We start from the raw sequence: 25,863 nt of genomic DNA, 5'->3' as shown, positions 1-25,863 counted from the left end.
GGAGTAATTGTGTTTGATTTGTTTGCCGTGATTTGCCTTAGTGTTTTTCATAGATGTTCTGTTATAAATAAATGCCTTAATATCTTTACACTAAGCCTCGTTGCGTGTTTGCTTGTCTTGCTGTGAAGAATTGCCCTATTTTGTATACTCCACATACTGCTCAACTTTTCTTGAGAGAAGTCTGACTGCTCAGCCACAGCTACCACGTGAATCTGTGTGGTGCAGACTGCTACCAAGTGGGTTCACCGCCAACGCCTGTAGTCCTAAATCTTTTGCAGTGGTCCCAGAGGGAACTGCATAGGTTTCCGCCTAACACTGGTGTACAGCGGTGGGATTTGTATCGAGTATACAGTTTAGAGTGCTTTTCCACACTGTAGGATAACTAACCACAAAACTTTGCACAAAAAGCAACTTTCAAAAACATGTCTACGATGGAAACTTACAGTCAAGAGTCTTTGTCAGGTGAAAATACTGAGAGTTTGCGAGCTCTCTGTAGGCAAGAGAATCTTCCTGTAAGAGGCAAGAAGTTAGAACTAATCGAGAGGTTGCTGGCAAACCAAAGTCTGGGTACTGGTTCAGAGGAACCAATCTCTCCAGCAACTGTAGAAAACAGTGATGGTGTTGATCTGAATCGTAATTCTGATGATAGCGATGAAGAGGCTGACGAGGACGGAGAGGCTAACGAAACTGTCTCCCCTGCTCCTCTACCCGCCTTACCAGCTGTGCCTACGGGGCCCATACCAGGTCCCACAAGTAACCCTGCTTATTTTGAACTTGAGAAAATGAAGCTCGAACTAGAATACAAACGGTTCTTGGCTCAATCTGAATGAAACCAAGAGCTCGAGTTCAGACGGATGAATGCCCAGGCTGAGCAGAAGCAAGCTGAGTTAAGACTCAGGGAAATAGAACTTAATCACGAGTTAGAGATGAAAAAGTTGTCTATGGAAAATGCTTCTCTCTCCTCTGGTTCCTCTAGGAGCTCCAGTCCCAAAAGACCCCGGATGCCGAAGGAATTAGTGGGTATGTATGAACCGAGGTTGGATGTGTTGGATTGGTTGAAACTGTTTGAATACAATCATGGGCTCCAGGACATCACCGGGAATGCTTTGCTTCCCTGGTTGTTCTCTAGGCTCCCACCTGTTGCGACTGATGTGGTAATGGAGTTGGAGGAGGCGGATAAGACGGATTACGAAAGTGTGAAACTAGCTTTAATAGCTAGATTCGGGAAGACCCCTTCCCAGTATCGTAAGAGGTTTAGAACCCTCAAAAAGCATGATGGTACCCCTTGGGCTACCTGGGTGAGTGAAGGGTTGAACAACTTAGAGGGATGGATTAAGGGTTACAAAATGAACACTTATGAGGGTATGAGAAATCTTTTTATGTTGGAGTCTATTTATGATGCCTGTTCTCCTGAGCTGCGACAGCACTTGGCTGATTCAAAGGAATTGGATTCCAGGGAGCTAGCTAAGGCTGCTGACTTGTGGGTTGCCAACAGGGCTACTCATAAGGATTCTGGGGCAACTCAGAAAAAGGATGAGGGAAAACAGCCTAAAAAAGACTCAAAAGAGAATTCGAATAACTCACATTCCAAAGAGGGCCCCAAACAAAACCAGAAGGGTAAGCCACCGGGAAAACCACAGCAGAATAGTATGCCTTCTGGTGCCAAACCGGAAGGAGGGCAGAACAAGCCACCATTCCAGAAAGCATTTGGTAAATGCTTTGTTTGTGGCTCGACTGACCACGTGAAAGGAGATCCCAGATGTAAGGGTAAACCTTCAGGGGTCCAGCTTGTCTCCTTAGCCTTCGCTCCAGAGGAGGAAGTCCAAATGGCAAGTGGAAACTTTCTACTGCTAGCTGACGAACCCATTGGAGTCTCAGCCAGCGTTTCTTTAGTATCTCTGGGGTTGTGGGAACAACAGAATTTAGATGTCTATAATTCTATACCCGATAATACTAAAGAGTATTATAAGGACAGTGTCCAGGTGAATGGTCAGGAGACTCCTGCCATTAGGGACTCTGGGGCCAGCATAACTGTGGTGGATAAATCGTTTTTTCCGGTCGAGGATGTTGCTAAGGCACCCAAACGCCTCACCAAGTTAGCTGGAGGGCCTGTGCAGATGCTTCCCCAATTACCAGTTCTCATCCAGTGTAACGACATGACTGTGAAGATACCTGTCAGCATACAGAGTGAGGTACCAGGACGCGTACTGTTGGGTAACGATTTGAAAACTCTCGGAGTTGTATCGCATACTCCCAGACCTCCTAGTAAACGGTTACAGGAGGTAACCAGACCTGCAAGAGAGAGGACCATGCGCGGAACTCTCCAGGAGATGATGAAGAAAGATATCACTCCTGCTCCACTGGAATTGTCGGCCGCTGTCTCCAAGAAATCAGAAGCGAAAGGGAAACCTAAGACTTCTATCCCGAAACCAGCCGCCAGCATTCCAGTGCAGCCGACACGGACTTCCCCGTGGTTGTCCAAAGTCACACCCGTAACTCCACCTCCAGCCGAGGCTGAGAGGGAGGTACAACCCTGCGTGGTAGAATTAGACTCTGAGGAAGAGCTAATGGAAGGCCAGGAACTCATTGGAGATCTGGATCCTGATGACCATCCTGAGCTGCAGTCGTTACTGGCAGAAGGTGGACCCAGCAGGGCGGACTTCAGTAAGGGACAGAGAGAATGTCCAACTCTGGAAGGTCTTCGCCACCAGGCAGAAGCTCAGGCTGAAGGGCAAGAGCCTGGGAAACACAGGTTGCACTGGGAAGATGGCCTCTTCTACAGTGAACCGACCGAGTCTGCACCTGGAGACTACAAACGACTTGTAGTACCCCAAGAGAACAGACCACAGTTCTTGCAGTTAGCCCACGAGATTCCTTTGGCTGGTCACTTGAGTTTCAAGAAGACTAAGGAAAGGCTCTCTCTCTACTTCTATTGGCCAAAGATGGGGGCCGAAGTAGAAAAACACTGCAGGAGCTGCCACACCTGCCAGACCTCTGGTAAGGTTGGCTCCAAGAATGTGGCACCATTAGTGCCTCTCCCAGTTGTGGGAGTCCCATTTGAGAGAGTAGGGATTGACATCGTTGGTCCCCTTGATCCTCCAACCTCCTCAGGCAACAGGTTTATACTTGTTGTAGTAGACCATGCTACTAGGTATCCTGAGGCAATTCCTATGAGGACTGTTACAACTCCGGCTGTGGCTAAGGCCCTCCTTGGTATTTTTACTAGGGTCGGGTTTCCTAAGGAAGTAATCTCTGACAGGGGGTCAAACTTTATGTCCCACTACATGAAAGCCATGTGGAAAACCTGCGGAGTTACTTACAAGTTCTCAACAGCTTACCACCCATAAACCAATAGGTTGGTGGAACGGTTCAACCGAACCATGAAGAGCATGATAGGCGCTTTAGAGGAACCCCTTAAGCGTAAGTGGGACCTTCTACTGCCATGCCTTCTCTTTGCTTATAGAGAAGTCCCTCAGGAGGGAGTAGATTACTCTCCCTTCGAACTACTCTATGGTCATCCCGTCAGAGGTCCATTGGCCCTGATTAAGGAGGGGTTGGAGAGTGCTCCTTCCCCCAAGCCAGTCAGAGTGACTGACTACGTGATAGGTCTCCGGAGGAGAATGTCACACATGATGACGGAAGCAAGCGATAACTTGAAAGCTGGACAAGCATTGGTCAAGCACTGGCACGATCAAAAGGCTAACATGGTTGAGTTCGCTCAAGACCAGCTCGTTCTCGTTATAATCCCAACAAGGCAGAGGGCCTTGCAAGATAAGTGGATGGGACCCTTCCGAGTAGTGGGTAAACTCGGAGTGGTTAACTATCTGGTGGACTTGGGTAATCCCAAGGAGGCTCCGACAGTCTTTCACACCAACCGACTTAAAGCGTATGTCTCACGACCTGATGTAGGAGCGTTGCTTCTAGCATCATCCGAGGAAGAAGAAGAGAGTGAAGCTCTTCCGGATCTCCTCAGAGGCTTACCTTTAGATGAAAAAATTGAAGGAGTAAATCTCTCCTCCAATCTGACACCCGAGCAACAAGAAGAGTGCAAATCTATGTTGAATCAGTTTGCCTCTCTGTTCTCGCTTTCACCAGGCTTGACCCCTTGGGGCCAGCACGACATACTCACTGGTGACTGTCTGCCTGTCAAGAGCAGAGGATACAGAATGTCAGAGAACGTACGAACCCACATCAAAGGTGAGGTCAGCAAGATGCTCGATCTCGGGGTAATAGAGCCCTCTACTAGTCCATGGTCTAGCCCAGTTGTGTTAGTACCAAAGGCCGGATCTAAAGAACTTAGATTCTGCGTGGATTATAGAGCTCTTAATGCAGTCACCAAGACTGATGCCCACCCTTTGCCAAGAACAGATGAGTTGGTGGATAAACTTGGCGCCGCCAAGTTCCTCAGCACATTTGACTTGACGTCAGGCTATTGGCAAATAGCCCTGACAGACCATGCCAAGGAGAAAACTGCATTTTCTACCCCGTTGGCCTATACCAGTTCAAGGCAATGCCATTCGGATTGAAAAATGCACCTGCTACGTTTCAACGGATGGTAAACCAGGTTCTGAATGGGATGGAGGACTTCTGCATTGCATACTTGGATGACATCGCAGTGTTCAGCAATTCCTGGGAAGAACATGTAACCCACCTGAGAGATGTTTTGCAGGCTCTTGGACGAGCCAATCTGACCATAAAGGTGAGTAAATGCCAAATTGGACAGAGTAAGGTAGTCTATCTTGGGCATGAGGTAGGCGGTGGAGAAATAAGGCCTTTGCTCAGTAAGATTGAAGCTGTGCAAAATTGGACAACCCCGACTACTCAAACCCAGGTGAGAGCCTTTCTAGGCCTCACCAGGTATTACAGGAATTTCATAGAGAACTATGGGACCATAGCTTCTCCACTGAATGTCATCTCCTCGCCCAAATTCCCTAAAAAGGTTAAATGGAACGAGGAGTGCAATCAGGCTTTTGAAAACCTGAAAAAGGCTCTTTGCCAAGCCCCAGTACTCAGAGCTCCTGATTACCGCCAACACTTCATTGTGCAGACAGATGCTTCCAATGTAGGGATAGGTGCCGTACTCAGTCAACTGGATGGGAAAGGTAGGGAGCACCCCGTTTGCTTCATCAGCCGCAAGCTGAAGGATCCTGAAACAAGGTGGGCAACAATCGAAAGAGAGTGCTTTGCTATCGTGTGGGCTCTGAAGAAGTTTAGGCCGTACTTGTAGGGTTCTACTTTCGTCATTCAGACTGACCGCCAACCGTTGAGATGGTTAATGCAAATGAAAGGGGAAAACCCAAAACTATTGAGATGGTCGATCTGCCTGCAAGGGTTTGATTTCACCATTGAGCACAGGTCAGGGTGTCACCACCAAAATGCTGATGGTCTCTCTAGGATGTATGTCATCGACTAGAGGTATGAGATTCATCCAGGAGTGGATTAAATCCTCCTGTCCCTTAGTCTGGGGGGGCGAGTGTTAGGGAGAATTCTCTGTTTAGGCTGAATTTCCTAACCTAGTGAGTCCCCCAGCAGCTTTGCTGGATTTCTGGTGTTTGTTTTTTCCATCATGCCAAGAGTGAGACTCTTTTTTTCCCACTCTTGGACATGTATGTGTGTGTAATTCCTTTGAAATGTCAATGTGTTCGATGGGCTATGGGGTCCTTTACTCCATAGGGTCTCATATGTTTTTCTATGTGTGTTACACCGCACCCTACATGCCGTAACACTGGGGCATCCTAGCGGACCCCCACCATAGACTCCATACCCGGGGACTGACTACTGTCTCCCCGGGCATGTAAAGTCACCATTGGCTTTACTAGACCTAAATTTACTAACAGGACTAGTACAAACCATCTTATTGTGGACGTACTAGTAGGGGTAATTCGATTACTCCTAGACCTGTTACTCGAGGGGGCACTGTCCCGTCCCCCCTCGTCGAGTTTTGGCTGGTGGCAGTGGAAACTACTTGTTATGTTCGACCCTGAGCATAACCCTATGGGATTCGTCCCATTGTTGGAGATTGATACTTTTTCTCGTTAATCTCGAACGTACCACCGATCTACTTATCGTAAATATGTTTATCGGATGGTATTTTCTGCCAGAACTCGGTTTGTAAAATGGCGTCTGTGTTCGTCTCTGTGACTCCTAAACCAAAGGTTGAGCCCTTTGTTCCACTTTTGGCGGGCCTCTGTACAGAGACCCTCCAAAGTGGTGCCATTCTGTCTGGGTTACCACAGGGGTGTGGGAGGGGGTTTTAGGCACCCTGGACCGAGTTGCCTTGCCAACTCAGGTCGCACTCTGGAGTGATTGGCCCAAGTGATGAGCGTTCCCGCTCACCACTTAGCATGCGTTGATTGAAAGCTAGGCTGAATGAATGGGGGTTTTCTGCATAAAAGCAGGGCTTTTGGGACTGGATCTTCAGAAGTCGCCACAGGACCTAAGAATCCGATGAGGGTAACGCTGAGCCGACCTGCACGACGACACCTCCGGTGGAGCCCTGCGGAACCGACTCCCCACTTCCCGACGACAGAGGAGATCTCCCTGCCGGAGAGTCTCTTCCCCTGGCTGGTGGGAACAACCAGTCCCCTTTGCTTTTTATTCGCCTCAGGACGCAGTGGTCGAATTGCCCGTGCAGAGCACCCCGGCAACCGGATAGCCACTACCCCTGAACCGTGACCAAAAGGTGGTGCCTTGTGACGGAGCACTCCACGGCTGGTCTCTTCCCTGGTGGTGCACCGGACTTCATTTTCTTCGACGACGAGATCATCTCTACTCTTGGCAAAGACCCACCGTGCATCCACCACCAGGAACAACTGCCCCCGCCGGAGCTGCCCTCCACAACAAGGTACCGTGTCCGCCTGGCTTCCCTTTCGATCGGTTCGAGTGAGGTGTCTTAATCCTCTCCGTTCCGTTGGGTCGCTTCCAAGCTTTTCTCCTCCTTTGTTCTGAACTGGTCCAACCTGCCGATAACAATTTGCTATACAGACTTGAATGCATCTCCACTAGAGACTTTTTGGGACATCGCGCCTTGCCTCTCTCCAAGTGGGCCTGGCCTCTGAACTTTACGATCTATTGTGATTCTTGCCTCCTTGCCTTGCATTTTATCCGCGTAGGATTGAACTGTGTTGATTTCATGACCTGCCTATCTTTTTCTCTCCCGTCCTAACTAATATTCGAGTGTCATCTGGGTTGAGGTATACACCTCTGTCTGAAAATAAGTGATTCCGGTAGAACCTAGAGTTGTTGAAATATTGCTAGGGGGATTGATCGTTTTCGACTTCGTAGAGTAATTGTGTTTGATTTGTTTGCCGTGATTTGGTTTAGTGTTTTTCATAGATGTTCTGTTATAAATAAATGCCTTAATATCTTTACACTAAGCCTCGTTGCGTGTTTGCTTGTCTTGCTGTGAAGAATTGCCCTATTTTGTATACTCCACATACTGCTCAACTTTTCTTGAGAGAAGTCTGACTGCTCAGCCACAGCTACCACGTGAATCTGTGTGGTGCAGACTGCTACCAAGTGGGTTCACCGCCAACGCCTGTAGTCCTAAATCTTTTGCAGTGGTCCCAGAGGGAACTGCACAGGTTTCCGCCTAACATACCCTGTGGTGTGGGCTGCCTGCAGGGGCCGTGGAGGGTGTAGAGGGAACACCTGGGAGGACCCACATGGCCAAATCACGTGTAGCATTCCCCGGCACCACCGAAATACACGTAACCTGCAGAAATTGCATGTGAATCTTCCGCGCACCTCGGAATACACGTACCCAGGCCAATCGCGTGTGGAACTTCCCGCGCACCCCGAAGTACACGTACCCAGGCCAATCGCGTGTGGAACTTCCCACGCACCCCCACCTACCCAGGCCAATCGCGTGTGGAACTTCCCGCGCACCCCGTAGTACACGTACCCAGGCCAATCGCGTGTGGAACTTCCCACGCACCCCCACCTACCCAGGCCAATCGCGTGTGGAACTTCCCGCACACCCCGTAGTACACGTACCCAGGCTAATCGCGTGTGGAACTTCCCGCGCACCCCGAAGTACACGTACCCAGGCTAATCGTGTGTGGAACTTCCTGCGCACCCAGGAACACACGCACACGCTATTTTACACACAGCGGGCGTCCGTGTTTGTCGGTGCCCCTTTGCACCTCATTTGTCCTAGAGGGCCACTGTATGGCCCATTCATCATGGCTGTATATGGGTGCTTTTTGTTAGCGCACATTTTGGCGCACATTTTTTTCAGTCGCAGGGGCGCTACCGCCTGCTTTCTTGTGGCGTACTTGTTTGGCCCTGTGCGCGTCTTTGACCGTGCGCTGGTTTGCCCTATTCGATTCCATGAATACGGGTTGTAGGCGAGCGTGTGGGCGTTCCGCGCACTTGCCTCCTGTACTTCCCCCGTGACGCCCATATTTTCACGCGTTGTTCCCCATTCCGAGTGTTACGCCCCGTGTTCCGCCTACTTTTGTGATGTGCGCCGCGCTATGTGCGATTTCGCAGTGGCCGTGGCGCACGCTGTTGGATGACCTGTGCGCCGGCGTGCGCGGCGCACATTTTTAGCGCACATCCAATGTTTTTCTCGCGCACGGACTTCCATGAATCGCTGTGCGCTGGTTTTCCTGCGATTTTCGCACTTGCACTGCGATTTTCGCACTTGCACTGCGATTCGCACGTTTTGGCACCTCTGCACGGGAATTTTCGGCGCACATTAATTCCATGAATCGACCCCTCTATCTGTCAACAAAGAAAAAAAGGCACATTTCCATGTCTGACCTGTTCACACTTTAATAACGTGGTGAAAGGTGACTTCATCAATCATCCCCAATCTGGAAAAATAATTAAACTAAAGGATTATGCACCATGCCTTACACCGGGAGTAATCTACTCTATTAAATGTCCATGTGGACTTCTGTATGTAGGTCAAAAAACTAGACCTGCCAAGGAGAGATGGACAGAACATAAATCAACCATCCGATGTAAGAATACTAAATCACCACTATCTAGACACTTTCTGGAAAATCATCATTCCATAGCCCAATTAAAATTTCTAATTTTGTAAGTTGTGAAATGCCCCCACAGAGGAGGTGATTACCAGTCGATTCTTTCAAGACGCGAGAAATACTGGATCCTTTGCTTGGACACCCTAGACCCAAGGGGTCTGAATGAAGAGTTCTCCTTAAGATATTTCATCTGATAATAAATGGTCACCCTAATTAATTTCCCACGGATGACGGATATGGATCTGAGGGATATTGCTATGCTTATGAACACATTTCCTTTCCAAAAACCCTAGTGTTCACACACTATTTTTTCTTTCATTATCTGAACTTCTTCTTTGAACATTAGAACACTCCCAGGGATGTTAGAACATATCCTAGCGTGTCAGATACATGAGGTACTTGACACTCTACCGCTATGTGCGGTAGGACACACTTGAAGTTGGTCTTTTATGTTAAATGATCAATAATGAGGTAAAACAATACTTGTTGATATACCTGCAGAGATGGGTATTTAGAATCTATAAGTAGATCACTACTATAAGGATGTGAAATTATATTGTATTGATATTGGTTTTCTATGATACCAGCTAGTATTCCCACTGTTAGATTATTTTTACGTAATATATAAAAAGATATAATATAAGTCACAACATCATCATTCAATGTAAAAAGGGCACCCACTTTACACCATTTTGAGAGCATTAGCTCGGATTAACTAGACTTCAAGTTGACTTCTATCTCCGAGTATCCACTTCAATATGGAACCCACTTTAGACACGTACAACATTTAGTCCATCTTTAGTTTCTATGATGCTCTCAGTCATTCAATGGACTGACCCATAATGGCGGCTAACAAACACGAGATTCACCAACTCTCATCACCGTGGCAACCGCCACGCTTTCCTGAATGCAGCTTATCCAGACACGGCGCATGCTGCCTGCATACAGGTAAATGCTTTAATCAATATATATATTTTTCTGAGGCACTTTCCTCACGGATTATAGAGTATTTTACTTTTCCTTTTGTGTCATTATAGACACGGAACAAAAACCCACTGAATCACAGCGTTCAATTTACACGCACAACAGCGATCTTCGCCCGATGCTATAACTGACGCCTCCGGTTAACAGCACGGAAGCAACCTACTCATTCGGTGCCGCTGCACTTGCTGAGGGCAGCTCTGTTTTTAACAGGTACTTTCATTAAATGCTGATTCCGCCATTTTTTTCACAATCCTCTCGTTTGACATAAATTTTAAAAGGGTACATGTAATTTCCTATGTTTGCCTACATCAACCCACTCATATGAGAATATAGAAGTCCTTGTATACAAGGTTGATGACATCCTCCGGCCTCGTATTCCTGCTTTACAGCCACAAGAGTGAGTTCCACCTTACTGATATAGTGATGGCATAGTCCACATATATAACATATTTAGCATTTGCTTTAGAATATACCAGGTGACATTGGCCCTCTCCCTTGTTTTAAACCAATAGATTGAGTGAGTCATATCGTGCCGATTTGAATGCAATTTTCTTGCATTTTCTACATTCTTAGTATTCGTCAACTTCAAGCAAAAAGGTAGACATTTTTGACTAGCTTTTTCTAACTATGTGTAATCACATTTATCTTTGATGCTGCTATTATTAGCCTGATTGGCCTCCACCTACCTAGAATACATATTACTATCTCTCTATTATCAGATTATCAGTCAGGCTCAATGAACTACAATTGATTATTCACCATTCATTATTACGTAGAATGTACTATGTCCAAGCTTATTTAGGAACTTAAGAAACTAATGCTCTTCTTAAATTGGTGCTCACCGGGTCCCCTTTAACCGCCTTCTAAACGAGGTACAATATGTTGGACACTGGAATGTTTAATAACAGCATGATACTAGACATTGTGATCATTGTCTAGTGAAGATATAACATGTCATATAACAACCACCTAAGTATTCTGCACCTTTGGTAGTTGACCACCACCGCTATGATATGTCCCTGATTATGTATCCTATAATGTTTTTCAGGAATAAGTATGCCAAAACATATTCATGGGATTTACCCTCTTGTTTTCCCTCTATTTTTGTCCCTCTACTTTATATCCCTCCATTTGATCTCTTTCTACATCTTGCTTGTATGTGTCCTAGTGCTATTGGGCTCAAGAAGAAGAGAAAACTACCTCGAAACGCGTCAGCCAAGCACCCAGAATTTACGGATTCTTTTCCACTCTTTTCCCCTTTTTTTGCATTTTATGCCAATATACATAGAATTAATTGTAGAAAGAAAAATATGTTTGCTTTGTTTTCCTTAATTAAATACCTATTCTGTTTCTAAAATTGAGACTATCATTGACTCCAACTGAACGTATTTCATATGTGAAGTTTCATTATGAACTATTGAATGTCTTTTTGACAATATTTCAAAGTGTGCAGGGGACGGGAGGGCTCACAATCTGGATCCTCTTACTCTTCCTACGGTTTGCCCGGGGATCCCTAACTATGAGGCATACCTGGCTGTATCCCATATATCACAGGCTCCAATTACATAGACATATCTAGAAAAAGGATCAAGGTGACTTTTTTTTTATATTACAAGACTTTACAAAACAATGTATTTAATGATTTTATTAAAAGCTCAAACGTTTATATCAAAAACACAAAAGGCACAACAATAAACATTTCAATTCCACCAAGTGCCCAACAGTACATACAACCCACATAGAAGTATATTGACGATTAAACATCAAATGCATACCACTCTAAAATACATATGTGAACCTACACATCACTAACTCACAGGGAAATAATAAAACAACACATCTAATTCATTGTAGAATCAAGTCACTCCAGAAAACATGCTTTCTACTACCCCCTTACAGCTCAAGGTATCCCTATTCTCGGAGTCCACCAACCATTGGCATATTTAACAATGTATGTAAATGACATTGTATGATACAGAATGTCGGCATGTAGTGTTTCGGCCTTATGAGCAATTCAGGCGCTATCTCTGTTCCGTTCTTCATCAGGACTGAACACTATTGGACACATCCCACACATACATTCCTGTGGTTATGATTGTTTACAATACAAACATAAAACGGACTCAATCACTTGAAAATGGTCTATCTAAAATGAATTATATGTAATAAATACCATACACTTTCAATGAACCAGTGCAATTACCTTACAATGCAATTGTATCAGACATCAGCTTTGTGTGTGTCCTATAGTTGCATCTCTGCATACAATAGCCTGTATTAACAAAAATCACATACCACATGCCTGTGTGAATAGAGATGCTAGATGATTGTGCGTATTGACCCATTGGTGCTCACAAAAGTGATCACCTAATTCATCAAAGAGCACTCACACCTGCAATTTCATTTTCAAGTCCCTGTCAACTTCTTAATTTGATCTTCCACAATGGCTGGAACTCAATCTAGAGAAAAGAGACGTAACCATGTTATTGCTAGCCGCGCCTCCCTTCCACAAAGCTTTTATATGTGTGGCTTCCCATACATGCATTCTCAACATAGGGGCCTTCAGCCTTGACCAATTAGTCATTCCAACCATGAGAGGCTGTTATTTTCAAAGTTTTAAACATACAATGGGTCCCTGTCAAATACCAAACTGTCTGTGACTGGGTAGCAACTGCACAAGCGTCACACACTGGACACATTTCATATACGAAAACAGCATGTGTGGAAGACATAATACAACTGCCCTTCCATGAAATGTTACATGCATCATATTATAACATTCACACATAGAGCCCTGTCTGATACCAGCCCGTCAATGATTTAACAATGGTGCCACGGGCACACAACCAATACATATTGGGCCTCATTACGAGGTTGACGGTACCATTTTTACCGCGCCGGCAAACTCTGAATTGTGCTCGTGGGTGCCTTTAATTCCACCAGGTCTGCCCTGGTGGAATGAAAAGCATCCGCGAGCAGAGCAAGCCTGTATCACCGGCTTCGTTATGAACGGTACCGGTGCTACATGCATCCCCATTCCCATTGAGCCCTATGGGGCTGAAATGGGTATGGGGATATACCGGCATCGGCACCCGCGAAAGGGCAATTACCGGGTCCGGCAATGCATTTACTTAGCCCTACCTTTTAACAGCAGCCCATGTGTTCATGTACCAAATCTTATGAGTACCCCATACATCGTAAACAACTACAGACATACTTTGAAATGTGGCCCAGCACACTAATGCTCTTACCGACAAACTCTAGCAGAGTGTTTCCACAGATGCATCAATGGTCTCCACTACATGTGGTAATTCAAATGTTTATGTCCCTAGACAAAAACAAGAGACCAAAATGCGGGCCTGATCCACACGCTCTAATGACAGCTATCTTTGCACATCAACCGTGTATAATGATTGATACCAGCATGTGTAAACCACAGCAGGCTTGTGCATAGATCCATCTGTACTCCAAAATACACTGTTTAATAGGTTGTATACTTTTGGCCACATGCAATAATTGCATGGACATTCTATGATGTAAATTACATTTCTTCAGTTACACTTAGTGTGATATGTAAGATTCCACTTGATATTCCCATTTTCAAAAGAGTGCCTAGTTTCAGTGAATTGGCAGGCGACGCAGTGACCACATTTATAGTGCCCCCTAACTGGTGCGAGGCCCCAAGTGGCCTGAATCAACTGGTCGTCTTGATGATGTTTGTATGTCTGCACCAGTTGCTGTCTAAGGTTGCAATTCCTTTTGAAAGCAAAGAAAGGTTTCTCTTTAAAGTGCCTTCTCATATGCCCAAGTGCAAGTTCTTATGTATAATCCATTTCACTTTGTTACTGATTTGGCTAAATGTAGCCACACACACCAATCTGTCAATAGCTGTGTTCTGTCTACGGGTTAGGCATAGCTGTCTATCCATATTGACTACCATTTTCTTAGTGTTACTGACAACTTTCTCAGGGTATCCTCACTGTAAGTGTCTTTCCTTAAGAGAGCCTAACTGTTTCATGAAATCCCCCTTGTCTGAACAATTTCTCCCGACTCTTTAAAACTGCCCACATGGCAGATTGTACTGTAGGCACTTCGGTGGAAACTAATAAAATACAACAGACTATTACGGTCTGTTGGTTTCCTTTATAGCACCGTTTTAAGACGATTCGCTTTTTTGTAAATGAGTAAATCAAGGAAGCTAACGGAAGTTCTGTCCCAGGTGATGGTAAACTTGATATTCAGGTCACAGAGGTTAAGCCAATGATGGAACCCCTCCAAATGCAGTTCATCTCCTGGCCATATCCTGAATACATCATCTATATAGCATTTCCAGACTGGGATAAGTGCCCTATAGGGATTATTATCTGTGTAAATGAACTGCTTTGTGAAATGTGCCATATGCAAGTTGGCCACATCAGGGGCAAAAGTACCACTTACTGCCTTAGTTTGCTTGTACACCTGCTTTTTTAACGGAAAGAAATTCTCATACTTAACTACGTTTATGCACTCAAGAATCAATTCTGTAGGAACAGTATGTTGCTGTTTTCTTTGATTAAGAAAGGAACCTGATATTTCCAAATATTCTGATTGTGCTATGGAAGTATACAATGCCTCAACATCTAGCCATTTTCCCAAGTGCCCACTCCACAGCTCTTTTGCAGGTCAGGGAATTGTCTCTGTGAGTTTTGCGTGGTGCGTGAAGATTGTTGGCACATTCAATGGACAAATCTGTACACTGGCTGGTGTTATCTCCATCAACTGGTCTATGTCTTGTACTGTTCTGGTCTGTTGTGCGGTCTGCTCTGAGGCACGGCAGCTCTTGGCAGTCTCACTCCCACTCAGTGTGCTTGCTTGTTCGTCCACCTGTAGGGATTCTAGATGTTGAAGTCCTACAGGACTGGCCCACATTGTGCAGTACAGGAATGGGGGAAGAAAAGGTAGTACCCATTTCAAACATGCAGTCACAGGTAGAAGGGACAAGGATCGCTATTGGGTCTAGCCAATTACAAACTACGTCTCTGGGGCAGAACTGGTTGTGGTGGAAATCCTAGTAGGCCCTCCACCCAAGGATGAGGAGGGTCCCCATCCTCTCTTGATAGGGTCAGAGGCTTGACCCTGTCACAAGTGTCAATTGTTGCAACTATGCCAATGATATCAAGTCATCCTCCAATTCTACAACTTGGAAGATGCTCATTCCCCAGACCTCTAAGGTTGCCTCAAATAAGTCAACCTCCGGATTACCAAGAACTGCCATAGACAGAGTAATGAAAAGACAGAAAACATGCCATGTGGCTATTCTTCAGTCTTTAGCAGACTTTCCCATAAATACACCCCCTCTGGAAAATGCCCCAAATCAGTCAAGCAGGTAGACAAACTGTGTGTCACCGTAGAAAATGACCTATGCCTCTAAACCAGTGGCATTCAAACATGTGTATTCGGAGGCCCCCTCTGCCTTGAGTAAAAATATTGTGTTTGCACCACCACATAAACTATAGTTGCTTATATTTTCTATTAATAGCCGTCATCATAATCCCTTCATAAAGAGTATTGCACCCCCCTTGGAAACCTTTTCATGCCCGGCTAAGAGGGCCAGCCCCACAGTTTGAAGAGCACTGCTCTAAACCCAGATGAAGACAGTGGTTGTAATCACGTTGTTACACCACCAATCTCTCCAAGACTTCCTTCCCTACTTCTCACACTTTGAAAAGATGCATGCCATAATTGCACTCATCCTTTGGTACTCTTCCAACGTGAATAAATCATGAATGGATTGTTCCTCATCCCATCATCCTACCATGACAAGGAGTACTGTTACTTGTATGGCACCCTTTCATAGCCACCCCTTCGTACAACATTAGGGGTCATTACGAGGTTGGAGATAAGTACCGGTCATTACCGGCATGGAGCAAAGACTGTGTCCGTGCTGGCAATAGACCGCTAAAAGCAGCCTATTACGACTTCGTGGGCATGAGCTTTGCGCCATGCCGGTAAAGACCCTACCGCCATGCCAGTAAAGGGCAAAAAATCGCCCTTACCGGCATTGCGTGAAACCTAGATAGCTCCTCCGCCATCCAAGCCATCTGTATTAGTGTATCCGCAAATAAGCGGAACCGGAACCAGCGTCATCGCACAGGAACGGGAAGGAGCACGGTGGCCATCTTTAAAAACACGAAAGCAGTAATAAAAGCACAGATCGCCTGCGCAAGGAGCGCTTCTCCCAAGTTGACCATGCTGGCAGAGATGCTGCAGGAACATGCAGATGCTGTCTTCTCCTCCGACATGTCCCGCCCTGCAGTGCAGCGCAAGAAACAGATATGGGCGGAGATTGCTCAGAAAGTAAGTGCCGTTGGCACCACATCCCGCACTCCCAAAGATGTCCGTAAGCGCTGGGACGACCTGCGTTTATGCTTGCAGATTATCCTCTCTGCCAACCGCAACCTGGGGATGGCGACAGGTGGAGGTGCTGACTCCCCCATCAAGTTGCAACCATGGGAGGAGATCTGCGCCAGCACCATAGGTACGGAGGCAATTGAGGGAGTGGGGGACATGGAGCGAGGAGCCCCGTCATCGGCTGATGCAGGTAGGTGTCCCAAATGAAACAATGCTAATACCAACACGATGATGTCCACCTGAACTGACAGTGCAATGATGTAGAGCAGGGTCCACCAGACACAATTTACAAGACTGCCTACAGGCAGTGCACAGCATCATCTTGTCCACATGCAGAATTCACCCCATATGTGTTTCAACTCAGACGCTTCCATGCATCACCCACCCAAAAGCCAGGCAACCCGTATGTCACTCCCCCAATGTCAATCAACTGCCATTCCATATGAATGCAGCCACCCCAATGCATGCCTGATGCCTGTAGAGCCATCACTAACCCTCTCCCTCTATTGGTCCCCCACAGGCACGCATTCAGACAGTGGTGACGAGGACACTAGGGAGGATGATGCCACACCACAAAAGAAGGCCAGGGGCAAGGAGGGAGAACACCGCCCCTCGACTTCAAGGGGTAGAGGTGAACCTGCACCACTGTGGAAGGGCAAGAAAACCCCAGAGGCCACAGCACCAATGTGGACTATGGCCCCCACAACAGCACCCACACCAGCCACCAGCACCCAGGAGCCAGTGGCAGAAGGCACTGCATCGGCTGCCAGCAGCACAGTGGGGGAGACAGCTGCCACAGCAGCCATGTCGGACGATGAGGCAGATGCTCAGCCGCATGGCGCAACTACCGTCACAGGCCCCCTGCATTCACCACAACTGTCCCCATGCAGCTTCCACAACAGCAGCATGCACGGCTGTCTCCTGGGGATTCATGGCCCAGCAGTTTCAGCCCCACGCCAACTGTGCATGAGTAACAAACCATGTTGGAAACCCCTCACACATCCCCCACTGTTTCAACCAGCCAAGAGGGGATCAGGGCTATTCAGAAGCGCCAGGAGGAGCTGACAGGGCTGTTGAAACAGCATATCAGGGAAGGTGGACGGGCAAGGGATGACATTAAGGAATGTGCTGCATTCCTGAAAACAGCAATTGAGACCACCTCGAAGGACATTTGCGGCGAATTGGCAGCTGTGCGTCAGGTCCTCTCCAAAATAGTGGCAGCAATGCAGGCCATGCGTCCGCCACAGTTGCCAGAACAACCAGGGACATCTTCCAATGCAAGCTCAACTAGGACCAGCCCCGTGCGTAGGTCTGGCCGGAACCTGCGCACATCAAACAGGGGTGCACCTGGTGCTGGAAGAGGGGGAGGGCTGTAGGTACAGCCAGGCATACTGGTCCCATGTGGACTAATGGTGAGCGCCAGTGCACACCATGTGTGGGGAAGTCAAGGGGGGAGGGGGAGAGGGGAGAGGGTGTGTGGGGGAATTGAGGGTGAGGGTGAGAGGGTGTGTGGGGGAGTTGAGGGGGAGGGGGAGAGGGAGTGTGGGGTGGAGTGCTTGTGCACTTTGTTATATTTCTTTAATACACCTGTTGGGAAATCATAATTCACATGTGCGGACATTGTTATTGTGTACGTGTGCTTTATTGGTGAACAGTCTACAGTGTCCATGTCCCTGACACACCCAGTGCCCTGAGTGCCACCTCCATGTCACACTCCCCATCTATGTGTGCTAGAAACATTGGCTCATCAGAGTCTGACGCATGGTATGTCCCTCTTGTGCATCGCTGCCTCCCTGAAGTGCAGCCCCATCTCCACTCTCCTCATCCTCATCATCAGGTGGTTGCAGTTCAGCGTCAGGGGGCAGAGGCACATTCCGTCCGATGCACATATTGTGTAGCATGACACATGCCATGACGATCTTGGCCACCTTCTCATGGCCGTACAGGAGTGCCCCACCAGACCTGCTGAGGCAGCGAAACCGTGCCTTCAAGAGGCCAAATGTCTGCTCAATCACCACACGGGTACGTGTATGCGTACGATTGTAGTCCTCCTCGTGCCTGTTCTGTGGGTTCCGGACTGGTGTAAGGAGCCACCTCTTCAAGGGATAGCCTGAAACACCTGCATGTGGGCAACAATGTATATGTGTAAGTCATCACATCATATGGGACCTGTATCAATGACACCATAGCATGCATTTATTTCCTGATTGCAACCACATATCCATGCATGAATGGAGACACACGATGTGACTGCTATGTGTGTATTCCTCTTATGGACAGGTGTGCGTGCCATTGTCTAGTGGGCACAGGGGGGTCATATTCCTTGTGAGTGCTCATGCACTGTGTTAGTCCACACCGGTTGTTCCCATGATCTGGCTGATGTGCAGTAATTTGTTTGCTTTCATCCTGTAACTGTTGATGGCAGCCTCATGATGATCTCACTATGCACAACAAATGGTGACATGCAGTTTTGTTGGACCTCTGTGTCAGTGTAGTGGTGTATTAATGTATTTGGCCCTCATGTGACTCCTTTGTACGCAGTAGTGGAGGACTGTCCTTTCTGTTGATGGTATTTGGTGCTGTGTATTGGCCATACTAATTGCTTGTAGCTGCATTGTGTTGCGGGGGATACGGTCTGATTGAGTACAGTGCACATGTTGATGCTATGGAATGGTTGTAACACTGCATCATTTACATGGTAGGGCAGCTTACATCTTGCATTATGTGGTCAGGTGTCAGGTGTCAGGTCTGGCATGCTTTGGGGTATGAGCATGGTCCATTCTCTCAGGCACTTGCAGCCAGGTGAAGTATGCATCTCTCCACCGCCCATCTCAGCAAGGTGAAGTATGCATCTCCCCCCCCCATCTCAGCCAGGTGAAGTATGCATGTCTCCACCCACCCCCCCATCTCAGCCAGGTGAAGTATGCATCTTTCCCCAATCACCTACCCACATCGCAATTACATGCGCCTAACATGCAACTCACCGAGAAGCCAGGATCTCTGCCCTGCATGTTGCTCCATGTAGCGTGGTATCGTGGAGTTCCGCATGACCATTGAATCATGGGGTGATCCGGGGAATCGGGCACAACAATGTGTAATGATCTTGTTTGAGTCACATACCATTTGCACGTTGATGGAGTGGTATAACTTACAGTTGCGGTACACTACCTCCATGGCATGTGGGACGACCAATTCCACATGGGTGCACTCGATGGTGCCAATGCAACAAGCGATACCGGCCAGTGAATGGAAACCAAATTTGGTGTTTGAGATCTCCCGGGCTGTCCGTGATAAGAAAATGTGGTCGCCTGTGTGCTTCAGGAGGGCATCAAGCACTTGGTTCAGCGTACGTGAGAATAATGGTTGTGATATGCCATGCATGTGCCCCACTGTGTGCTGGTAGGTGCCTGTGACCAGGAAGTGGAGCACAGACACTACCTTCAGTATGGGTGGGATGGCGGTGCATATTTCAATCAGGCTGACAATGTCGTCATGTACCATGTCCACAAGGGTGGTGAAGGTGTCCCGGTCCAGGCGGTACAGGGTGTGGATCTGCTCAGGGGTTAGGTTGTATGGACTGGTTCTGATGCGAGGGATTGGGGGCTGCCTGCGTGCTCCCACTGGCTGCACTGGTGGGGCATGCTGGGCCTGCCTAACCCTCATTCTCCTCCTGCGTCTCCTCTGTGGTGCCTGTTGTTGTTGTTTTTGTTGTTGTTGTAGCTGGAGTTCCACTGCAATCATGTCCTCCAGCCCCAGCATTGCTAGTAGTATGGGAATCATTTTGGTGTGTGACTTAGTGTGGGAAGGGGTGGAGTGTGCTCCATTTGTGCTGTCCCAGTCTATATTTCCTCCACCTGTGCTGATTGTGTGCACCTGTGGCAGTTGGGAACACTGCACATGGCCGTTTACGGGTGGTCCGCAATGCCGGTATTTGCTCCATGCCGGTAAGGTACTTTTCGGCCTTCAGTAGGCCGTTATTTGCATGGCCGCTTGACTTGTGATGTCCTCCTGTTTACGCCGTGCCGGTATTGCCGACATGAAGGGTCGCATGCCCGCGCCCATGCCGTTATTAGAGGCACCATTAATTACAGTGCCGCTAATAGCAGATTGGCGGGTCATGATCGTCTTAGCGGTAAGCGATGCCGGTAATCCTTTACCGGCATCGTTATTCACTTACCGCCCGGGTCGTAATGAGGCCCATTGACTGGAATGAAAAGGGTCTTTGGGCCTCTAAAACCCTACCCAGATAATACCATTGCCCATCCACCCTCAGATACTCTTGACTGGCCATGGAGCTGAGCATATCAGAGAGCACGCAATAAGATTTTAAAAGTCACAAGTTCATGTAAATGGTGGTGGGTGCTATACAAATTGTATGAAACATAACTCTCTCATTGTGCTCCGTAATGTACAAATGTAATAATCCAGCAGTTTATAGAAGCCCCTAAATTATTAATTGGAATTTAGAAAATCAGTTTTTGATGGAACAATGATGAACACATTCCATTTGTGTCTTGTCAATTTTAAATCACTTAATCTTAACTTGAATTGCTATGTTGTTGAATTATTAGGACTTTGATATATAAACTAACTGTGATGGTATTCTGTGCCAGTTACAGGTACAAAGTTGCTGTGTGTGGAGTAGACTACCCTAATGCATGCCAACGCACAATCACCCCATAACATGGACACATTAACATAAAATCATGCATGTCAGGCAGCACATTTGAAATGGGCCCCAGTAAGAGCATGGGAGACTGGAGAAAGATTTGTGAAGGAGGTGAACAGAGTGCCTTTTGCAGGAAGCTGAGAACTGATACACAAGATGTGGGTCGGACTTTTTAGAGTTATTTAAGGATTTGATAAAACATGGTATGGATGGACACACGCCTAAGCAGCAAAAGGGTTAGGTCTAAAAATAATAAGGCATGACTTAGTAAAAACTGCAAAGACAAGGAAAACATAAAAGAGGGATTTAGTAGGTGTTGTCCTTACACCATAAAATTATCGTCTTTGTCATAGCACAAATTCCAAATCCTTCTCTTAAAAATTCGATGTCCCCCTTGGAGATGCACTAATGTAAACCAAATCCGGACTCTAATGCTCGCCAATAAAAAGCTCCAACCTAAGCTTAAAAGGTCTAACATCCGGGCTAACCCTTTTCTAAAAAAACAAAGGCCCACATTACGGGGTTGGAGGTAAAATCCGCTGGTAGCCAGCAGGTTACCGCCAATCTGTAACACTGTTACCACCACCTGACATCCCAGTGCTACCGGGATATCACAGGACGCGTTGCTACATTTATTTCACATTCCCATGGAGTCCCATAGGACTCCATGAGAATGGGAAACCTGAACCACCAGCACTGTTAGTCAGGTCAGGTCGGGAGTACCATGCCCCTACCAGAAAACTTGTAGTTTGGTGCTTCCGGAAAGGGTGCCAATACTTTGCTACTGGCAACTTCATTCCCAGACCGCCAAACCTATGATGAGGCCAATGCAAAAGTCCCAAAAGTGACCTTATGTGGGTGACATAAATGTGGGCTAATTCCCTGCCAAACTGATTACTTAGATGAGTGTTTTCACCCCCTCCCCTCAGGGACTTTATTATGGAGATGGAGCTGATTTCACCTTCCTGGCATGGGTCTTGATTAGTTCTGGCATTCCCCAGGCATTACTTCTTAGATGGATTTGTGGCCTTTCCACAAGTTCTATCAACTTTCTTGATTGAATAAAGGGTTATAATGCATATCACATTACAGCTCGTAAACATTGATCCCCCCTTTGTGGGCCATTAAAGATGGGTTTGTTTCCTGCTCAACCACGCTTTAGATGGATAGAATATTCTCTCCCATCTCACCTGAGGGTGCTTATCAGTCGGTCAATTCACCATCTTGCCACAAGTATTACCTTGCTCTGTCCTTTTCTCTTTTGGGGATTTCTGGTAGAATGCTTAAGCTTCAGGATCTTCGGTCCCCCTCCAAGAAGTCTGTAGTTTGTTGGGGTGAGTTCAGAAACCCATCTCACACATAACAGTTTGCTGCTTCTCAAAGGACTAAATGATACTCTCACACTCCTTCCCAGTCTCTCAAAACACTCACAGCCTACCTCCAAGTACTCCCTTGTACTTCTGTCAAGGGAGTAAAGTTATGCTATCACCTAACCAAACCATGGAATTTGCTGGCAGACGAGTATAGTCTTCCCCAGGCAGTCAATTTCACCTTTGTGCCAAGGGCCTGGCTTTACTCTCTTTTTCTCTCCCAATGGATACTGTTGGAATGCCCCAGGCTTCAAGCGTTCATGTTCTTACCAGGGAGTCCGAAGTTATTAAGTGGCTCACTTCTCTATGGGGCCAGATGTTTCTCCCACACTCTGCCCAATCTCTTTAAAGAGCCTCTAGGCAGTGGTATCCTTTTCCAACCAGGGAAATTCAAACAACATGTCTGCTTGCTTCAGGTCTATTAACCCTACCAACATTTTTCAGCAGCTTTTATAACCCTGTAGTTTCACGTGGGATTGGTTCTTTCCTAATATAACCTGCTTTACGTGAATTGGTCAGCTAAGTAATTCTATTAAGTAATTATCAAAGGTTCCCTATGATTGGTTAACTTTTAATTTAGGCCTTGCCTTCCTTATGGGTCTGTTGGCAGTGTGCAAGGCTAAATAGTTAACCAATGCCTTTGGTGCCATCATGGAGTCGCAGCGTGACATCTTCTTGGCATTCTGCAGTTACTCAAAGACTGCAGGAGAATGAGTTAAGCTTTTTAATCTAGCTCTGTGGTTCTCCCATTGCCTGATCCATGCTCACACTGGTGGGTGAACCGTGTTAGTGTATCATCTCTGTAGTTTACTCACTACAACACCATGGTCTGCTGGGAAACTTAGTCTTCACCAAAGGTTTCTTCCTTCAGCCTGATCTTAGGTGCTAGGTATGATGTAGCATTGTTGCATGCACGTGGGGTGAAGACACAAGGGTATCCTGTTCCATCCTCCCTTTGGGAAGCACATTCAGTCATGTTCAAGCTATCTTAGTCCCCTGGAAGTCTACCCCTTCACTAAAAAGGATGTGGAATTTCTCCAACTCACTACACTTCACACTGCTGGGCCCATAATAAAACCACATTTAAAATGGAATGAAAATGCACAGATCCAATAAAATCAAATCATAAAATATTCTATTCAGTTTAATGTAATTGAAAAAAGCTCACAAAAAACGACATTAAAATATTTAAATTCTACCTGCAATATGAAATCAGACATGCAGCTGAAGGTGGCTGTCATGATTAGCTCCAAGAAAAAGAACATTTCAGTAGTCCAGCTTTGTTCTGATTATTGAACAATTAGCTTCGTACAATAAAGGGTGGTAGGATGACGATCTTACAAACACAATTGCTTGCAATCACATAGGCTGTGTAGAGTATGCCTCATGACAACTTCATCCACTGTGTCAGTCCTCGTGTGAGTAAATGGAATATGTTGGTAAAACGTTCATATTTGACTTTAGATGATCTGTATGTACAGGAGAAATTCCGGTGTAGTTTGGTTGATATTCAGCCAATTATCGCTCATTCGGCTCTCTAGTATGGTAAACAGCACATGGAAGTGATCCACACTCTCATCCGGCTTGCCTGCTAATATCATTGGGATCTGGATGCCATCCACATAGTTGTGGCACGAAACACCTTCCTGGACTAGCAGGTCATGTAATAGTTTAGCATACAGGTAGTGTGGGTGAAAGGCAAGATCCCCTAGGGACACCACATTTTGAGGTACGTTAATATGATTCTGAGTTTTCCAGCTTAACTGATTATGTCCTATTTCAAGAAATGAGTGGAAGCATTTCATAGCCCTGAAATCAGGATTTATTTCAGAGTTAAGCCTATGCAACAGTATCTGATGTTCATTCATAGCCAATGCTGATAATAGGTCAAGTAACATCAACATAAATGACCCATTATGTTTTATTAACTGTAGCAGATTTCCTCTTACATCCAGAAGATTAGTTTCAGTGTTCCGATTGGGCCTGAAACCTAACCCTAATTCTAACATCATACTTCCTAAAATTCAGAAAGAGGGGCCATGTCCTAGGTGCAGAGGAATCTGTGCATAAAAACATGAAGTGCATTTCAAGATCAGAGTCTCGACCATTAAAGGTGCATTTATAACTCACTTTAAGTCACACGCTCGTCACAATCTGTAAGGCAATTTAATTAACTTCTAGAAGATTTATTAGCCTAACCTTTCATTTTATGGGGCCATCACGTCTGATCTAACACCCCTTATACACAGCACCCCCCCCCAAACAAGATCTGGAGCAAGAAACAGTCTGTGTGGGCTTGATAGTCTATTTTACTTAAAATAGTAATGCAAAACAAAGTGTGGTCCTCTAATGTTAGACTGGGGAATTCACCAAGAGTGGTGTGCAGTTAACAGTATATGCAAAAGAAAAAATAACCTGCCTGTAATGATCTTGCAAGTTTACAAAAAACACACACATCCATTCATAGAGATCAAATCTATATTTAATTGTATTTCTAAATAGCATTATGGATTTCCGTTTCAACATTGCTCCTTGTTGATTGGTGTCAGTTAAAGCTTCCCATACACAATAGACACTCAAGAAAAGCAAAGCTACATTGAACTAAGAGATAATTTAACAGATTTTATGTTCTCCAAAATCAACAAGTGTTGCTATCAAAGAAAGACATGAACTTTCAATTGGGGGTTCTGTTACGCCATTGACAATTATTGGTGTCAGAAAAAATCAACATCATGCATGTATAATAAAACATATTTTTGTATTTTCTTGTTTGCAAAGTATTCTCATACATGCATATAGTGCTGTTGATTTTCTAGTGAATGCATGTACAATGCAATTTATGGTGAGTTGTATCAAGAATATACAAGGTAGGATCTGCTTTCTTTTAGGAGAGCACACATATTTAATCTATCACAGAACCTGTGAACATAACATTATGATTTTCTGAAAGGACAGGAATTAGCCCCCACCACCCATTCTACTTCACAATATAGGCCTTTCTAATACAGGGGGATCTCCCTTCTGCTCAATGTCATTAGAGAGATATGAATAGTCATTTTAAGTTGAATTCTTTTCTAAGGAAGGAAGTAGAAAAACGAATCTCAAGCTCACCCAAAATGAATGGGTGGGTTTTCTAAGTATTTCCCTTTTAAATGACTATGGTTCGCACATGTCAACATTTACAAACCCATTGTAAAGGTGCTGAGTGTTGTATACCAGTACACAGCCCCAGTTTCAGAATGCACCTGTGAGAACATAGGGTTTATTTTACTTAGATACTGTGAAAAGACAATACACATTTTGCACAGAAAAGGCAATCCTTCTAGTTTAATTCAGTTCTCCATTTGATGTGGCCTTTATCAGAGAGCAAAGGACACTTCATGCTGAAAAAGGCTACACTATTCCATTGTATTTCAGTCCCCCAGTGACTTCTCTTCCAGTCCCACCCACTTCAGTT

Source organism: Ambystoma mexicanum, chromosome 6q (genome assembly GCF_040938575.1).
Source record: "Ambystoma mexicanum isolate Mex_15411 chromosome 6q, UKY_AmexF1_1, whole genome shotgun sequence".
Classification (NCBI taxonomy): domain Eukaryota; kingdom Metazoa; phylum Chordata; class Amphibia; order Caudata; family Ambystomatidae; genus Ambystoma; species Ambystoma mexicanum.
Note: the sequence above shows the minus strand (reverse complement) of the source record.